The sequence below is a fragment of the Eriocheir sinensis genome, chromosome 67, assembly GCF_024679095.1.
Source record: "Eriocheir sinensis breed Jianghai 21 chromosome 67, ASM2467909v1, whole genome shotgun sequence".
Classification (NCBI taxonomy): Eukaryota; Metazoa; Arthropoda; class Malacostraca; order Decapoda; family Varunidae; genus Eriocheir; species Eriocheir sinensis.
In genome coordinates, this window is record NC_066575.1 from 50,359 (window position 1) to 62,682 (window position 12,324).

Consider the following 12,324-nt stretch of genomic DNA (forward strand, 5'->3'; position numbering starts at 1 on the left):
TTATGAAGCATAATAGATCGTATAGTTTCAGTTATATGATCATATGAATTAGCGAGAGCCTTTGGGTGTCTGTAAATACATCCAACTATGACAGATGGTAATATCCTGCACTGCACTCGGACCCATATGTCTTCAGTCCCTGTTTGTTTAGTTATTTTAGTGTCTATTATTTCAGAAGCAAGGGTATCACTAACATAGAGACAGACACCTGCACCTCGGCCGCCGTCGCACCTGAACACTTTATAATTGGGAATGTTGATGTATGTGTCGGGAGTGTAAGGGGAGAGCCATGTTTCGCTGACGCAAAGAATATCTGTATTTCTGTCACTCATTAACATTTTTATTTCATCAAAGTTTGCGAGTAGGGATTGGCCATTAATGTGATCTATGGTAAGACAGTCCTTGGAGTGTTCAGAGTTGTTAGGGTTTTCACTGCTGGCTTAAGGGAGAGGGAGAGAGAGAGAGAATAAGGGAGAGGGAGAGAGAATAAGGGAGAGGGAGAGAGAGAGAATTAAGATATATATATATATATATATATATATAAATATATATAAATATATATATATAGATAGAGATATATATATATAGAGAGAGAGAGAGAGAGAGAGAGAGAGAGAGAGAGAGAGAGAGAGAGAGAGAGAGAGAGAGAGAGAGAGAGAGAGAGAGAGAGAATAAGGGAGAGGGAGAGAGAGAGAGAATAAGGGAAAGGGAGAGAGAGAGAGAGAAAAAAAAATGGTGATGGGTGTGTTGGCTTAATGGTGATGGATGTGTTGGCTTAATGGTGATGGATGTGTTGGCTTAATGGTGATGGATGTGTTGGCTTAATGGTGATGGATGTGTTGGCTTAATGGTGATGGATGTGTTGGCTTAATGGTGATGGATGTGTTGGCTTAATGGTGATGGATGTGTTGGCTTAATGGTGATGGGGGTATTGACTTAATGGTGATGGATGTGTTGGCTTAATGGTGATGGATGTGTTGGCTTAATGGTGATGGATGTGTTGGCTTAATGGTGATGGGGGTATTGACTTAATGGTGATGGATGTGTTGGCTTAATGGTGATGGATGTGTTGGCTTAATGGTGATGGGGGTGTTGGCTTAATGGTGATGGATGTGTTGGCTTAATGGTGATGGATGTGTTGGCTTAATGGTGATGGGGGTGTTGGCTTAATGGTGATGGATGTGTTGGCTTAATGGTGATGGGGGTATTGACTTAATGGTGATGGATGTGTTGGCTTAATGGTGATGGATGTGTTGGCTTAATGGTGATGGATGTGTTGGCTTCATGGTGATGGATGTGTTGGCTTCATGGTGATGGATGTGTTGGCTTAATGGTGATGGATGTGTTGGCTTAATGGTGATGGATGTGTTGGCTTAATGGTGATGGATGTGTTGGCTTAATGGTGATGGATGTGTTGGCTTAATGGTGATGGATGTGTTGGCTTAATGGTGATGGTGGTATTGACTTAATGGTGATGGATGTGTTGGCTTAATGGTGATGGATGTGTTGGCTTAATGGTGATGGATGTGTTGGCTTAATGGTGATGGATGTGTTGGCTTAATGGTGATGGATGTGTTGGCTTAATGGTGATGGATGTGTTGGCTTAATGGTGATGGGGGTATTGACTTAATGGTGATGGATGTGTTGGCTTAATGGTGATGGATGTGTTGGCTTAATGGTGATGGATGTGTTGGCTTAATGGTGATGGGGGTGTTGGCTTAATGGTGATGGATGTGTTGGCTTAATGGTGATGGATGTGTTGGCTTAATGGTGATGGGTGTGTTGGCTTAATGGTGATGGATGTGTTGGCTTCATGGTGATGGGGGTGTTGGCTTAATGGTGATGGATGTGTTGGCTTAATGGTGATGGGGGTGTTGGCTTAATGGTGATGGATGTGTTGGCTTAATGGTGATGGATGTGTTGGCTTAATGGTGATGGAGGTGTTGGCTTAATGGTGATGGATGTGTTGGCTTACTGGTGATGGGTGTATTGTCTTAATGGTGATGGATGTGTTGGCTTAATGGTGATGGATGTGTTGGCTTAATGGTGATGGATGTGTTGGCTTAATGGTGATGGATGTGTTGGCTTAATGGTGATGGATGTGTTGGCTTAATGGTGATGGGTGTATTGACTTAATGGTGATGGATGTGTTGGCTTAATGGTGATGGATGTGTTGGCTTAATGGTGATGGATGTGTTGGCTTAATGGTGATGGATGTGTTGGCTTAATGGTGATGGATGTGTTGGCTTAATGGTGATGGATGTGTTGGCTTAATGGTGATGGGGGTTTTGGCTTAATGGTGATGGTGGTATTGACTTAATGGTGATGGATGTGTTGGCTTAATGGTGATGGGGTATTGACTTAATGGTGATGGATGTGTTGGCTTAATGGTGATGGATGTGTTGGCTTAATGGTGATGGATGTGTTGGCTTAATGGTGATGGATGTGTTGGCTTAATGGTGATGGAGGTGTTGGCTTAATGGTGATGGCTGTGTTGGCTTAATGGTGATGGATGTGTTGGCTTAATGGTGATGGGGGTATTGACTTAATGGTGATGGATGTGTTGGCTTAATGGTGATGGATGTGTTGGCTTAATGGTGATGGATGTGTTGGCTTAATGGTGATGGATGTGTTGGCTTAATGGTGATGGATGTGTTGTCTTAATGGTGATGGGGGTATTGACTTAATGGTGATGGATGTGTTGGCTTAATGGTGATGGATGTGTTGGCTTAATGGTGATGGGGGTGTTGGCTTAATGGTGATGGATGTGTTGGCTTAATGGTGATGGATGTGTTGGCTTAATGGTGATGGATGTGTTGGCTTAATGGTGATGGATGTGTTGGCTTAATGGTGATGGGTGTTGGCTTAATGGTGATGGGGGTGTTGGCTTAATGGTGATGGATGTGTTGGCTTAATGGTGATGGGGGTATTGACTTAATGGTGATGGATGTGTTGGCTTAATGGTGATGGATGTGTTGGCTTAATGGTGATGGATGTGTTGGCTTAATGGTGATGGATGTGTTGGCTTAATGGTGATGGATGTGTTGGCTTAATGGTGATGGATGTGTTGGCTTAATGGTGATGGATGTGTTGGCTTAATGGTGATGGATGTGTTGGCTTAATGGTGATGGATGTGTTGGCTTAATGGTGATGGATGTGTTGGCTTAATGGTGATGGATGTGTTGGCTTAATGGTGATGGATGTGTTGGCTTAATGGTGATGGATGTGTTGGCTTAATGGTGATGGATGTGTTGGCTTCATGGTGATGGATGTGTTGGCTTAATGGTGATGGATGTGTTGGCTTAATGGTGATGGATGTGTTGGCTTAATGGTGATGGATGTGTTGGCTTAATGGTGATGGATGTGTTGGCTTAATGGTGATGGATGTGTTGGCTTAGCAAGATGTAGGTAACAGGAGAGAGACACGGGGAGAGATGGAGAGAAAAAGAGATGATAGAGAGAGTCACTGGAGAGAATGTCATGCAGTATGTATATGGACCAGCCTCGTGTGTCATGCAGTATGTTTTCTGTCAGATATGTTTTGTCTTCCCAGAGCTGCCGTGACAGAGGCCGGACTCGTGTGGGACCGCGGAGATGCCGGGTCAAGCAGGGGAGACATCACGGAGAGTCACACCAAGATAGATAGGTCAATTTAGGTCAACATATGTCCTCAGTGTGTTAGTGAGGATAGGCTATCAATGGTTAGCTGTCTAATCATTGGGAGTGACTAGTGTGCAGAGCTCGGCAACATTATGGAATACTAAATGATATCAAGTGATTGTTTTTAGTCTTAAATTTACTCTCTCCTCCTCCTCCTCCTCCTCCTCCTCTCTGTCTATCTTCATCCCTTCCTTCCTTTTAATGAATAAGTTATCTTTTGCTTAATTAACATTTATAATTCTTTATGGTGGTCAATTCTTGCATCTCATTTCCCTATCGTCCATTCTCTCTCCTCCTCCTCCTCCTCCTCCTCTCTGTCTTTCTTCATCCCTTCCTTTCTTTTAATAAGTCCAAGTTATCTTTTGCTTAATTAACGTTTATAATTCTTTCTGGTGGTCAAATCTTGCATCCCATTTCCATTCGTTCATTCTCTCTCCTCCTCCTCCTCTCTCTATATATATATCTTCATCCCTTCCTTCCTTTTAATTAATGTCTGAGTTATCCTTTGAGTGACGTTCTTTCTGGTGGTCAAATCTTGCATCCTATTTCCTATCGTCCATTCTCTCTCTTCCTCCTCCTCTCTGTCTATCTTCATCCCTTCCTTCCTTTTAATAAATAAGTTATCTTTTGCTTAATTAACGTTTATAATTCTTTATGGTGGTCAAATCTTGCATCTCATTTCCCTGTCGTCCATTCTCTTTCCTCCTCCTCCTCCTCCTCCTCCTCTCTCTATATATATCTTCATCCCGTCCTTCCTTTTAATTAATGTCTAAGTTATCCTTTGAGTGACGTTCTTTCTGGCGGTCAAATCTTGCATCCTATTTCCTATCGTCCATTCTCTCTCTTCCTCCTTCTCCTCCTCCTCTGTCTATCTTCATCCCTTCCTTCCTTTTAATAAATAAGTTATCTTTTGCTTAATTAACGTTTATAATTCTTTATGGTGGTCAAATCTTGCATCTCATTTCCCTGTCGTCCATTCTCTTTCCTCCTCCTCCTCCTCCTCCTCCTCTCTATATATATATCTTCATCCCGTCCTTCCTTTTAATTAATGTCTAAGTTATCCTTTGACTGATGTTCTTTCTGGCGGTCAAATCTTGCATCAAATTTCCTATCGTCCATTCTCTCTCTTCCTCCTTCTCCTCCTCCTCTGTCTATCTTCATCCCTTCCTTCCTTTTAATTAATGTCTAAGTTATCTATCGCTCAAGGTTCCTTCCAGTGTGTTTGTGGTGCCCGGCTCTGCTTGCTAGTTAGTTTTGTCACTGTATAATTGTCAATCCTAGTTTGTTTTGCCACTGTATATATAAATTGTCAATCCTAGTTTGTTTTGCCACTGTATAATTGTGAGTCCTAGTTTGTTTTGTCACTGTATAATTGTCAATCCTAGTTTGTTTTGCCACTGTATAATTGTGAGTCCTAGTTTGTTTTGCCACTGTATAATTGTCAATCCTAGTTTGTTTTGCCACTGTATAATTGTCAATCCTAGTTTGTTTTGCCACTGTATAATTGTCAATCCTAGTTTGTTTTGCCACTGTATAATTGTCAATCCTAGTTTGTTTTGCCACTGTATAATTGTCAATCCTAGTTTGTTTTGCCACTGTATAATTGTCAATCCTAGTTTGTTTTGCCACTGTATACGTAATTGTCAGTCCTAGTTTGCTTTGTCCCTGTATAATTGTCCGTCCCAGCCAGGCGCCTCTTCCATGTAAAGATATCGGCAGCTTCAAGCCTTGCCGATATCTCAATCCGTACGTGAATGTAAATTAACCGAAATCCTTGTTACTAAGCCCTGCACGGTGCTCTCTCACATAATGCTTCTTTAAATTTTCAGTCTCACTTAATTTCCGGGGTTAGTAATATATTTTGACATAAGTTAACTCCCCGTGATGGCCAGTTTCATGTACTATATATAAGTAATTTGCCTTTTGCATGGCTATAATTCTGCATCTGTGTCTAAGGCCCAGTTTCACAGTTCCTCATGATGGGTTAGTAAGCTCCAAAACCAATACCAGAGCCTTCGAAATTTCCTTGTACGGTGTCTGGAGTTTATATTCAAGTTCACAAATTTGACGAGACTATACAGGAAAGGTCTTGTGTGTTTATGCTACGAAGGAAAGGGAGGAGAAGGGAGATGAGATTGGGAGACGAGTGAGCCGAGATCCTGTTTATATTCAAGTTCACAAATTTGACAAGACTATACAGGAAAGGTCTTGTGTGTTTATGCTACGAAGGAAAGGGAAGAGAAGGGAGATGAGATTAGGAGACGAGTGAGCTGAGATCCTGTTTATATTCAAGTTCACAAATTTGACAAGACTATACAGGAAAGGTCTTATATTGTCATGATACGAAGGAAAGGGAGGAGAAGGGAGATGAGATTGGGAGGCGAGTGAGCCGAGATCCTGTTTATATTCAAGTTCACAAATTTGACAAGACTATACAGGAAAAGCTGTGTTTATGATATGAAGGAAAGGGAAGAGAAAGGAGATGAGTAAGCTGAGATCCTGTTTATATTCAAGTCCACAAATTTGACGACACAATACAGGAAAAGCTCTTTGTATTTAGTGTGTCATCGAAGACCGCGCCATTTTGAACAGTATGGGATTCTATAGCTTGGTTCGGGAGTGTTACAAAGATTGTGATGGACTGTGGAAGCGGCCCTTAATGTTCCCTTTTCTAATATGCCTCTCTGTTTTTGCAGGATGCCGCGGACGGACCATGCAGAGGACTCATCGCGACGACACCAACGGTTTGGTTAAGTGGGTTCTCTTGTGTGTGCGTCTGTGTGTGAATGGCAGGCCTGTCGTATGATTGTGTGTGTGTGTGCGTTGGCGTTATGCCTTCGCACTATTATTTTGTTAGGATGTATTTTTGTGTGTGAACTTTTTGCACGTAATCTTTTTTTATACCCATAGCTAGCGTTTGTTTGTGTGGCAGTGTTCCGGGAGATGGACGCCGGGGGACATGGGCTTGGGGAGGCGCACATGACCTCCTCTGTCCGTGACCTCTTCAGCTGGGGAGACCGGTAAGCATTTTGATATAGTTGTGTGGATAATGGATATTGTTTTTTACAGCTAAAGAAACCACTCTAGGGCAACGAGAAAATAGGTTTAGAAAAAGCCCGTTAACCCCTTCCCGGCAGCAGGGCTGACATGATTTTCCACCAAGTTTAGTAGAAAACACTCACTTGTCAATCCTGTGTTGTGAGAATTAGTGTTGGAACACTCTCATACACGGGAGATTTTAGTGCGGCTGGTGGTCGCAGTGAGCGTTTAGCATCACCAGCAAATACGCCTAACGCCCGCTGCAAGCGTTTAGCAATGAAAGGGTTAAGTTAGACTAGTTATATGTATATTGATACATTCAAAAAGTCCCAATTTCCAAACGTCTCTATATAGATCCTCCGCAGGGAAGGGCTTAACCCGTGGGCTTGGGCCGTGGGGAAGCCGAGAAGTGGCCGGGAAATGGCAAAATTACATTGCATTTTGAGACTAAGAAAAGAGCATGGAACGTACATCAGAGCACCTGCTCCTCTCATAACTATAAAGCCATTAAGAATATTTCTTTTACTCAAACTCCACTCTGTGTGGTGTTTGTCACAAAATAAAGAGTCTTGTGACGCATGACATCTAGCCGAGAGTCGCTTGTTGTCTACTTTAAAGAATTTGACGAGTGATTACTGTATGGATAGCTAATTCAGTCTGCCGTGACCTTACTGCACCACTTGTCATGCATGGTAGGTTGCGGTATGCCACAACCACCTACAATTAGCTTGAATCAGGGGTTTTATGGCGAGCCCTTTTTAGGGTCCACCGTACCACAGCCATGACTCGTGAAACCCCAGAAAAGGGTCTGCCGATGTTCTTGGGTTAATCGCTGCTCCTTCAGAAACAAAAGTTATGAGCGGCTGAAAGGGAGGTCAGTTTCGGGAGGAGAGGCGTCTCGATACGTCATTACTCGTGAGAGAATTCAAGTCGAAGGCAGGAGGAGATATAGACACAGGAAGGGTGCCCCAGAGTTTACCAGTGTAAGGGATGAAAGAATGAAGATGTTGGTTAACTCTTGCATAATGGGTTTGGACAGTATAGGGATGAAAGAGTGGAGATGCTGGTTGACTCTTGCATAATGGGTTTGGACAGCACAGGGATGAAAGAATGAAGATGCTGGTTAACTCTTGCATAATGGGTTTGGACAGCACAGGGATGAAAGAATGAAGATGCTGGTTAACTCTTGCATAATGGGTTTGGACAGTATAGGGATGAAAGAGTGAAGATGCTGGTTGACTCTTGCATAATGGGTTTGGACAGTATAGGGATGAAAGAGTGGAGATGCTGGTTGACTCTTGCATAATGGGTTTGGACAGCACAGGGATGAAAGAATGAAGATGCTGGTTAACTCTTGCATAATGGGTTTGGACAGTATAGGGATGAAAGAGTGGAGATGCTGGTTGACTCTTGCATAATGGGTTTGGACAGCACAGGGATGAAAGAATGAAGATGCTGGTTAACTCTTGCATAATGGGTTTGGACAGTATAGGGATGAAAGAGTGGAGATGCTGGTTAACTCTTGCATAATGGGTTTGGACAGTATAGGGATGAAAGAGTGGAGATGCTGGTTGACTCTTGCATAATGGGTTTGGACAGCACAGGGATGAAAGAATGAAGATGCTGGTTAACTCTTGCATAATGGGTTTGGACAGTATAGGGATGAAAGAGTGGAGATGCTGGTTGACTCTTGCATAATGGGTTTGGACAGCACAGGGATGAAAGAATGAAGATGCTGGTTAACTCTTGCATAAGGGGTTTGGACAGTATAGGGATGAAAGAGTGGAGATGCTGGTTAACTCTTGCATAATGGGTTTGGACAGTATAGGGATGAAAGAGTGGAGATGCTGGTTGACTCTTGCATAATGGGTTTGGACAGCACAGGGATGAAAGAATGAAGATGCTGGTTAACTCTTGCATAATGGGTTTGGACAGTATAGGGATGAAAGAGTGGAGATGCTGGTTAACTCTTGCATAATGGGTTTGGACAGTATAGGGATGAAAGAGTGGAGATGCTGGTTGACTCTTGCATAATGGGTTTGGACAGCACAGGGATGAAAGAATGAAGATGCTGGTTAACTCTTGCATAATGGGTTTGGACAGTATAGGGATGAAAGAGTGAAGATGCTGGTTTACTCTTGCATAATGGGTTTGGACAGCACAGGGATGAAAGAATGAAGATGCTGGTTAACTCTTGCATAAGGGGTTTGGACAGTATAGGGATGAAAGAGTGGAGATGCTGGTTAACTCTTGCATAATGGGTTTGGACAGTATAGGGAACAAAGAGTGGAGATGCTGGTTGACTCTTGCATAATGGGTTTGGACAGCACAGGGATGAAAGAATGAAGATGCTGGTTAACTCTTGCATAAGGGGTTTGGACAGTATAGGGATGAAAGAGTGGAGATGCTGGTTAACTCTTGCATAATGGGTTTGGACAGCACAGGGATGAAAGAATGAAGATGCTGGTTAACTCTTGCATAAGGGGTTGGACAGTATAGGGATGAAAGAGTGGAGATGCTGGTTAACTCTTGCATAATGGGTTTGGACAGCACAGGGATGAAAGAATGAAGATGCTGGTTAACTCTTGCATAAGGGGTTGGACAGTATAGGGATGAAAGAGTGGAGATGCTGGTTAACTCTTGCATAATGGGTTTGGACAGCACAGGGATGAAAGAATGAAGATGCTGGTTAACTCTTGCATAAGGGGTTGGACAGTATAGGAATGAAAGAATGAAGATGCTGGTTAACTCTTGCATAAGGGGTTGGACAGTATTGGGTATATGTAAGAGTAGTATTTATATATATGTGTGAAAAATTATTTAAATGAGTATATAATGTTAGGAATTGCAAAAATGATTATATATGCATAATAGAGGAGATCAGTGATGATTTGACCATTTTCATTTAAGAAAAATTCAATTAAGTATGGAAGAGACAGAGATGGAATTTATACATTCTTAAAAATACTTAAAACTACTTATCCTCCCTAATTTCTATCTTTCCCGTACTTAATTAAATTTTGGCATTACAATTTTGTTGACCTTAACCCGGTGGTAGCAGCAGGGATCATGTTTCTTAATGGTCCCTCCAAGCGAGAAAAATTAAAAAAATCACCCTCACACAAACCATTTCATAATATAATCAAAGCATTTGTGATCAGTTTATATATCATCTATTTTGGGGAGTTTAAATCATGGCACAAATTTGGTCCGTCGCTGCTACACAGTAAAGCCACAAATTTGGCCCATCGCTGCTTCACAGTAAAGCCACAAATTTGGCCCATCGCTGCTTCACAGTAAAGCCACAAATTTGGCCCGTCACTGCTACATGGTAAAGCCACAAATTATAGCCGGGAGCATTCTGGACCATCTAGAAAAGCATAATTTAATTCATGATTCACAGCATAGGTTCACAAAGGATAGGTCTTGCCTTACCTGTTGTCCTTCTACACTAAAGTAATAGAGGCGGTTGACCGAGATGAAAACTATGACATATTGTATCTAGATTTCAGTAAAGCGTTCGACAAAGTCCCTCATCACCGGCTATTACTAAAATTACAGGCTCACGGCGTAGCTGGTAAAGTTTTGAACTGGATCAGGGCGTGGCTCAGTGGTAGGAAGCAGAGAGTGCAGATCAATGGTAAAAAATCTGAATGGGGCAGTGTTACGAGTGGAGTCCCTCAGGGGTCGGTGCTGGGTCCTCTGCTTTTTATTATTTACATCAATGACTTGACACAGGAATTAGTAGTGATGTCAGCAAGTTCACAGATGATACCAAGATCAGTAGTGTAATCCAATCAGACAGGGACGCTACCATTTTCCAGGATGAGCTTGACAGACTATATGATTGGGCGGGGAAGTGGCAGATGGAATTCAATGTCGGGAGGTGTAGCATTCTGAGTGTAGGCAGGAACAACCCCTCACACAATTACTCCTTAAATGGCACTCCTCTAAGCAGGTCTGGGCTTGAGAGAGACTTAGGAGTCCTAGTGAGCGCTGACCTCCGTCCTAGGGCTCAATGCATTCAGGCCAAAAATTGGGCCAACAGAGTACTTGGTTTCATCTCAAGGAGCGTAAGCAATAGGAGCGCTGAAGTCATCCTCAACCTTTACTTAGCACTAGTTAGACCTCATCTCGATTATGCGGTTCAGTTCTGGTCCCCCTACTATAGAATGGATATCAAGGTGTTAGAATCTGTACAGAGGAGGATGACAAAGATGATTCAGGGGGTGAGAAACTTGCCTTATGAAGACAGGCTGAAGCAGTTAAATCTACACTCGCTAGAAAGGCGAAGGTTGCGAGGAGACTTGATCGAAGTGTATAAATGGATGAAGGGATTTAATAAAGGGGATGTCAATAAGATTTTGATAGTAAAAGAGCCAGGTAGGACGCGTGGCAATGGTTTTAAGTTAGACAAATTCAGATTCAACAAAGACATAGGCAAGAATTGGTTTACTAACAGAGTGGTGGATGAGTGGAACAGGTTTGGGGCCATGTTGTGGGTGCCAATACCATAGATACATTCAAGAAGAGGTTAGATAAAGCCATGGCCTTGTATAGCCTAACCAGCCTCTTGCAGACTCCTTATGTTCTTAACTCTTGCATAAGGAGTTTGGACACACAAACCATTTCATAATATATATCAAAGCATTTGTGATCAGATTATGCATCATCTAGTTTGGGGGGTTTAAATATCATGGCACAAACTTGGCCCATCGCTGCTACACGGTAAAGCCACAAACTTGGCCCGTCGCTGCTGCCGGGTTAATGGAGCAGCCACCTGTGTCTGAGCCAAGATGTCTGGATGTCTCTGCCGCTGCCTCTCCATGTCTGAGTCTCCTGTACTTCCAGTGTGTTGCCCCGCCTGGAGACACGTTGATGGAGGTGGCCGTGTGTCACCATTTGCCTGTATCCTCTGGCGCCCAGGTAAACAATGATAATGATTATGATAATACCAATAATAGTAATGAATATAATAATACCAATAATAGTAATGAATATAACAATACCAATAATAGTAATGAAATGATAGTCGGTCAAATAACGAGATCATTAAATACTGTTGCTCTTGTATAATTTTCATAGTGTGTCTAATTCTCCGTCAGTCTCCTGGGTTGTGTCTAAGTCGGTCTTGTTCTTTCAGAGGCGCGTAAGTGGAGAGCATCGGCGCAGCGCGGGAGCATCACGTCAGGGTGTAGGGTGTTTGTTTAGCTGGTGTAGGGTGTTAGGGTGTTAGGGTGTTAGGTGTTACCACGGTTGGCTCTTTCACAGAACGGGTGTGATTCCGTTCTGCGTTTGAGTCTTCCACCTTCAGACGGTCTCCCTCCGAGATGTCTGAAGTTTTTTTTGTCGGTTTTCTCCGTAGGAGGAAGCCGACTCTAGCTACTCTGGCCTCTCTTCCGGGGGTCAGAGCGGTCGGGCTCTGCTTGGCCAGGCGTTGCCTTTCGCGTTGTCTCCGCCGACGTTTTGCCAGACTCTTCCGTACGGTTGAGCCTGGCTTTTTTATTAGGTGGATCAGGCTGCCTTCTTCCAAGGAGTCTGATGGGAGTGGAGTCTTTTTTTTGGTGTATGTCTGTGGGTACTTAGTGGGTAAGGGAGGGTGGGGTAGAATGGTTGGTGGGCTGG

The 12,324-nt window shown here is 43.0% G+C and overlaps 1 long non-coding RNA gene across 4 annotated transcripts; it reads left to right on the forward strand.

Moving 5' to 3' along the window:
- Window positions 1-675: 675 nt before the first annotated feature.
- On the forward strand, window positions 676-8,852 carry LOC126987878 (uncharacterized). 4 transcript variants are annotated; one of them, XR_007741254.1, is made up of 3 exons: window positions 676-1,687; window positions 2,469-3,656; window positions 6,357-8,852. It is a non-coding gene; the product is annotated as an uncharacterized LOC126987878 (long non-coding RNA). The 4 variants fall into 4 exon arrangements; XR_007741252.1 differs by having other exon boundaries at window positions 2,469-3,646; XR_007741253.1 differs by having other exon boundaries at window positions 676-1,664; window positions 2,469-3,646.
- Window positions 8,853-12,324: the final 3,472 nt, after the last annotated feature.